Source organism: Myotis davidii, unplaced genomic scaffold (genome assembly GCF_000327345.1).
Source record: "Myotis davidii unplaced genomic scaffold, ASM32734v1 scaffold218, whole genome shotgun sequence".
NCBI classification, from domain to species: domain Eukaryota; kingdom Metazoa; phylum Chordata; class Mammalia; order Chiroptera; family Vespertilionidae; genus Myotis; species Myotis davidii.
The window spans coordinates 299,351-305,656 of NW_006289235.1; positions in this window are offsets into that span (position 1 = coordinate 299,351).

Sequence of the window (6,306 nt, forward strand, 5' to 3'; positions counted from 1 at the left end):
GCTCTCCTACTGGGGATCAAGCCTGCAACCCCAGCATGTTCTCTGACTAGGAATCAAACCAGTAACTGCTTGGTGCATGGGATGATGCTCAACTAACTGAGCCACACAAGCCAGGGCTTGTTTCCCTTTTTCCACTGAGCCAAACCGGTTTCAGTGATTGTTTCCCTTTTTAATGAGGACAAAAATACATTTAAGAACTCTGGTATATAAGTTTCTGGAAGAGAGCATTCACAAATAAATTCTGATCAACAGATTGCACACATTTCCCAATCAGCTGTGCAGACTGAGCATTTTCACGGCTCTAGTCATTTTATAAAGATGATTCAGAATTAATCAGTCTTACTGCCACTTTTATTATTTATATATTCACAGCATTGACAGATTTCATTTTCTTCCCACTCTCTTCTCCTCTTCTACAGGAATAGCACTCATGACATGGAACAGGGAACAGCAAGACTCATCATCTGACCTACCTTCTTCAAGGCATCACTCAGCTCACCCTGGGATCCCACAAACAATAATGTGGGATATTCAGATCCACATCAAACTTCCTTTCATTTCTTCAAGTGCTTTCTCTAGAACACAAAGTCCACTTATTCTGTAGACTACACTATATATTTGTGAATAATATAGTAATAACTAGGACTGGAAAAAATACAGAAATAGTTATGGCTGTAGCTTCTATAAATACTGGAATAAAATTCCCCTAGGAAGAATGGCATTAGGAAGCCTTACAGAGGACCAAACTCCCAACATGTTGAGCAATCATATTCGATGTGACATTTAGAATGCATTGCATCTTCTCCTGGGATTACTAAAAATTACAACTGTACTTAAGTCACCTAGCAACAGTTTATGCCACTAATTAATTTTAAAGATATATTAACAGCAATCTTTTCAAATGTCTCTTCGAATTCATTAGACGTTGTCTCTTGGAAGCCTCAAATTTGACTCAGCCAAAATGGCAGAGGAAATTAATGTTATTCGCTTGTGTCATTTGACTAAATTCAAAAAGGTAAAGAAATAACAATTAAACAAACCAGACATGGCTAATAATAAATGAAGTCTGGATATATAAAAAGGTTGTTGTCAAGACAAATCCATTCCCTGGTTGTCTTCAGCTGACATCTATTTTTACAGACAGTGTGACTTAGATTGAAGAACTAAACATGTAGAAATACTGAATAATACAATTATTCAAATGGCACATAAAAAGTATTTCAAATATATTTTTTTCATAATATTCTTGCTATAGCCTCTAAACATTTAATTAAATAGATTTATGGGTTTAGCTTTAATGATTATGCCAACAAGATGGTAACATAATGAATCCACATTAGTTTTAGATGTATTTCTAATATTATATAACAAATTGGAAATTAATTTCATATATAATTATCTCTATAAAACAAACTACATGGGTAATTAGAACAGCTGATTCCATATCACCACAAGGGTTAAACCAGATGGCAATATTCATTACTTTTCTCACCCACACAAAACCAAATATCACCCCATGTTCTATTGGGAATGCATGATGTATTTAAATGAAACATTATGTAATATTTTGATGTCAGAAGGTGTGTTTTTTTAACTTAGTACAGAAATGTGTGTTTCCTCTCAAGATTGGTGTTGCTACTTACAAATAAATTAACTTACAGATATTACTTACAAATAAATTAACAGAAATAGTGTATTTTTGATGCATAAGATTAACATAATGACATCTGGGACAAGGATAGATCTAATTATTTTTTAAAAATGAATGACCACTAAAAATAAAAAATAGGCTTGCAGCCACTATGGAAGACAGTATGGAGTTTCCTCAAAAAGCTACAAATGGAACTCCCTTTTGACCCTGTGATTCCACTTCTAGGAATATATCCCAAGAAATCAGAAACACCAATCAGAAAGGATATATGCACCCCTATGTTCATAGCAGCACAATTCACCATAGCTAAGATCTGGAACCGCCCAAGTGCCCATCAGTAGTACATGAGTGGATAAAAAAGCTGTGGTACATTTACACCATGGAATACTGTGCAGCAGCAAAAAAGAAGGCTCCCTTACCCTTTGAGACAGCATGGAGGGACCTGGAGAGTATCATGCTAAGCAAAATAAGCCAGTCAGAGAAAGACAAGTGTCATATGATCTCAATCTAATGAAAAAAAAAAAAAAAGAATTGACAAAGCAAAAAGATCCAGAGACATTGAAGCATGCAGTATGTCAGGGGATGGAGGGGGGGGAGGCAGTTCAGGAGGATAAAAAATAGCTTTATATTTTTACCACAAGATGGCTGATATTATTAATTTTCAGTAGGTATTCAGAAAAAGCAAAAGCTTCTTTGGTGTTTCAATTAGCTATTGTCAAGATAATGCAGAACAATACATTATGGTTTCAAACAATAATCATTTATTTTCTTGGATGTGCATGGCTAGAACAGCCCTACTGTCTCTCATCCTCTTCTGAGACTAGCGGCTTAGATGGGGCACATTCTTCTTATACATATGGTAGAAGCACAAATAAGAAAGTGCAATGCCTCTTAAGGCCTAGCCTTCAAACTAACACACTGCCACTTCTTCTCACTTGCTGTTGGCTAAAGCAAGCCACATGGCTAAGCCCTAAGGTCAGGATTTGGGTGGTCCACCCCATCCAATAGGAGACAACGTCAAGATTGTGATTGCAGAAAATAAGAAAGAACTAAGGTTGATCATTCAATCTATTCCAACTATATAACAGTTCCTTTAAAGTAGGTAATATATTGCAGAACGTGAGAATGATATATACTTATAACTATGAGTTACTTTTTTAGGGTATAATTTTGGTCAGATATTTACCTGTGCTTGATGACTGCTTTGGAATATTATTAATGTCATCAGTGATTAACCTCCAACTAGCCTGCTACTACTATATTTAATAAATAAATAATCCTACTCTCATTTTTCAGTTTCTTGTAACAGAATTCAAACACATATTTATTTGGAGCAACCTTCGGCAATGTTCTGTGAGTATGAACATATTGATGCAATTTCTACTACAGGAAGAGAGAATGCCTTTTGAGTTACAAGCCCTGTTTCACTCAACTCTGGAGTTACTATATATATTATATAGGAATAATAATACAACACTACCTTTAAGAAGTGTGAGTAAATTTATTTTATTTTTCAATACCATATAAAAGAAAATATCTCAAATCATGAGAATTAGTCATTTCCTGTGAGAAGGCCAGAAGCAAAGGGTCTTCTCAATCAGATACACCGTGTAAGCAAATTACTGTGTGTGTATGTGTGTGTATAATTTTTTTCTCTCTTTCCAATTGCATTTTTTTCCACCTTGTCTCCCAAATTCTTGTTTTTCTGATGTTGTTCCATTGAGAAATTAAACATGAAGAAATACTGAATAATTCAATTATTCAAATGGCATACAAAAAGTATGTAAAAAGAGATGTAAAAGAAGAGTGTGTTTGAAAACCTGCTCTGAGAATGAATTTCAATTTGGCTGTTCTATTAGAGGACTAATTTGCTTTCTCTGTGCAATTCTGGTGTGATCACTGTTGCATATATTATTGGATTTCAAGTCCTATGCCTCCACCTAAAATCATTTTGAGATTCCCACAGGGCAGGTCAATCGTGTACGTTTTTCTGAGCCTAAATTCTGCCACAACTTGTCTCAGACTTCTTGGTGTTACATTTGGTAAAATAGCAGGACTTTCTATCATGTTCCTTATTCTTTAGTTTTATAGAGTAGGCCTTTCTCACTGAGCTTGACAGATTTTATAGAAAAATCACACACACATGTGCATTTTATATAGGAAAGCATGTAGTTTATATTTTTTTGCTTGCTTGCTCTCTCTTTTTCTCTGTTACATCAACTTACTATTTTCTATTTTAATCACATTTATGACACAAACTATTTTGTATGCAAGTTCAAATATGTAAAACAACAAAAACCTGTTCATAATAAAATATTCTTTGCTTGAATTAACCAAGGATGACAACTTTATTTCTTGAGCCATGCAAAACTATTTATTTAAAACAGATGTGGTTGGGACTTTATTGATTGGTTAGTAAAATATAGCTGAAAGGTTTGTGCCTTTCTAAGAATAGAAAGAATACTTAATCATTTCACTATCAAGTGTATATGATAACTGTCTTCTCTCCTCACTTTTTATCTTATACTAGGGGCCCAGTGCACGAATTTGTGCACCTTGAAAGGAACTGTGGACTGCGAGGCTGCAGTGGGCACAGGGGCAGGTCTTGGCCCATTCTCCATGCCCCCGCTAGGCCCTGCCCCCCTCCTGCCTAGACCCCCAGTCTGCTGTCTGCTGGCAGCCCCACTACCGCCACCGCCACTCCCACACACTGATGGCACCAGCAATGCTTTCACCTGCTCACAGAGGAGCAATTGGGGCCGGCACCAGCAGCAGGTGCGAACGGGGTCAGCACCATCAGTGGGTGTGAGCAGGGGCTGCTGCCCCAATCACCCCTCAGGAGCAGGGGGAGGTGGTGAAGCTCTCAGGGGTGATCAGAGCTGGCAGCCACCGCTCGCACCCACTGACGGTGCCAAGCAATTGGGACCAGTGCCAGGCACCTGCAGGGGGTGCGCGGGCAGCTCTGGCACTGGCAGTGGGTGTGAGTAGGGCCGTCATCAGCAGTGGGTGCAAGAGGTGGCTGCTGGCCCCGATCACCCCTCAAGAGCAGGGGGAGGTGGAGAAGCCCTGAAGGGCGATTGGGACCGGCAGCCACTGCTTGCACCCGCTGACAGTCCCAAGCGATTGGGGTGAGCAGTGGCTCCAGTGCCAGCAGCGGGTGCGAGCAGGGCCACTGGCAGCAGGTGCGAGCAGGGCCAGTGCCAGCAGCAGGTGCGAACCTGGGAGGGACCTTGGTGTGCAGGAGCAAAGAATTTTCAGTAACCACTAGAGGCTTGACCCAATGACAGTGCCTGGTGCCCTGCCTTGGTTTGGTGCTCCCTCTCACCTGTTCCACCATCTCGCTGCAGCCAATGCTTGCTATGTTCCGTGTGTGCCCCCTGGTGGTCAGTGCACATCATAGCGACTGGTTATTCTGTTTGGTTGTTCAGCCATTCAGTCTATTTGCATATTAGGGTTTTATATATATAGATAGAGCCCCAGACAGACTCTATTTCAGTACTTCAAACACACACACACACACACACACACACACACACACACACCAAATCAAAGCAAAACAATGCATTCTCCCTTTCTTAACATTACTCTTGAAAAGTTGATTATAACCTAGATTTTTAAAAAATTTCTATTGATTACGTTATTACATATGTGTCCTTATCCCCACGTTATCCCCCATCCCCCGACTCATGCCCTCACCCCCCTGTTGTCTGTGTCCATTGGTTAGGCCTATATGCTTGCATATAAGTCTTTTGATTGATCTCTCCCCCTTACCCCCACCCTCTCCTACCTTCCCTCTGAAGTTTCATGGTCTGATCGATGCCTCTCTGTTTCTAGATCTATTTTTGTTCATCAGTTTATGTTGTTCATTATATTCCATAAATGAGTGATTCTGTTAAACAAAATGCATTTCTAAGAAAGAGGGGAGATTCCCTAAAGCAGGGCTGAGGTATAATTATGAAAAAAATCAGCTAATAATATAATTGGTTTAAAGTCTATGAATCAACCTGAGAAAAGAAACTTTCCTTCTGACACTGTAATTTGGTCATGTTAGGCTAAGTTATAATTTAATGTCATGAGCCATTAGATCATAGCATTAAATTAATAATCATGGCTCAGATGAAAACATGGGCAGTTTTATATAATATGCAAAGGGAAAAAAGAAAGAAGATGGTAATGTAAATCTTCCTCAGTACCATCTGGCTTATCTTTTCCCATGCCTCTCCAAAACAGTGGGAAGAATAAACAACATAATTCCTGATTGGCTAGGCATTAGAGATGAAGATACTAAAGAAAAATTGTCTAACACAAGCAGAAAGTGTAGTATTTTCTTTCTCCAGCATAACCACACAGTATCTGCCTCATAGAATCAAAATTTGTCAAATTTCAGAGTTGAAATGGCCTTGATCAAGCATCTGGCCCACTCATTCTCAAATTTAAATGGATACAAGAACCACCTGCAAGCTCTTTAAATAGGCAAATTCCTGGCTCATCCCTAAAGAGCCACCTTCTGACACTGCTTTTTAATAAATTCCCAAGTAAAATTGGTGCAGGTTGTATGTGAACTCAGAGAAACATTTCTTTCATCTAGCTGTGAAATGGGGAGAGAGAAAGAGAGAGACAGAGATGGATATATTTAGATAGATAGATGATTGATA